Source organism: Sinocyclocheilus grahami, unplaced genomic scaffold (assembly GCF_001515645.1).
Source record: "Sinocyclocheilus grahami isolate Dianchi unplaced genomic scaffold, SAMN03320097.WGS_v1.1 scaffold2740.1, whole genome shotgun sequence".
Classification (NCBI taxonomy): Eukaryota; Metazoa; Chordata; class Actinopteri; order Cypriniformes; family Cyprinidae; genus Sinocyclocheilus; species Sinocyclocheilus grahami.
The window spans coordinates 29190-30213 of NW_015507918.1; the positions used below are offsets into that span (position 1 = coordinate 29190).

General features: G+C 44.8%; 1 long non-coding RNA gene across 1 annotated transcript; it reads left to right on the top strand.

Annotated features, from left to right (window-relative positions):
* Positions 1-361: 361 nt before the first annotated feature.
* LOC107575593 (uncharacterized) lies at positions 362-1015 on the top strand. Its single transcript, XR_001607905.1, has 3 exons — positions 362-435; positions 520-749; positions 837-1015. It is a non-coding gene; the product is annotated as an uncharacterized lncRNA (long non-coding RNA).
* Positions 1016-1024: the final 9 nt, after the last annotated feature.

The window sequence follows — 1024 nt, forward strand, 5'->3', positions numbered from 1 at the left end:
GCTTCATGAGCGCGCCGGCTTGCTTCCCCCGCCTGCGCGTGTTGAAACGTCTGAACAGCGCCGCTGCTCCCTCGACTACAATGTCCAGCAAAACATCAGAATAATCGAAAACCGGTGAAATATCGGGTGGTGTGTACTTCCGAATGTCCAGCAATTTGTCTCTGGTGAAACTGATTGCAGGGATATAACTAAAGACAGGACAAACTAACAAAAACATAAAAACAACTGCGGAGCACGCCACAGAGGCAGCCATCAGCGTCGGCGCCATCGTGAACTGTGTCATCGCAGCATTGATGTTGATCTCTCAAAAGACAGCAGTTATAGTTACTTCAAGTCAGCAGTTATTTTTCACACATGCATCTTTTTATAGCTCCTAGAATGAGCAAATCAGCTGTGCATCATCTCTGGGATTTGGGCAGGAAATGACTGAATATGGTGAGTACTGACACCTGCACCTGTATTCACCAACACCATTTATCTAGAGTTAATGTTGACATTGTTTTGTCTGTTTGTTTGAAGGAAGATGAAGCCAGTTGATGAAGATATCAATTCAATGGCCACCAACTGCCGCACTGCTGCCTGAACCCATCAGGTATCTGCTGTGAAGACTGCATTCACGAACAGCTTGAATGTGACAGCTCAGATGTTACAGCACGTAAAAGTAAACTTCACAACTGAACAACAGCAAGATAGTTGTGGAGGGATTCTTTTGGCCCATATTTCCAACAACCTCCCAACAAGAATCAATGGTAAGTCAAGTGCAACAATTATAAATAAAAATACTCTATATTGTTTATTGATTTACCACACCCTAAATACATGTTTTGTCTCTCCAGGACATCTCCACCAGGTGATGTGTGAGGAGGACCGTCAGACTCATGGATTGTGAGCCATGGATTGCTCTCACCGTTACCATCAGGCAGATGTTATCGCAGAACCTTCACCAGCAGACTGCGAGACAAGTTCTTTCCACAGGCAATCAGACTGAACTGAACTCGTACCAGTAACACCACACCAGCCTCAT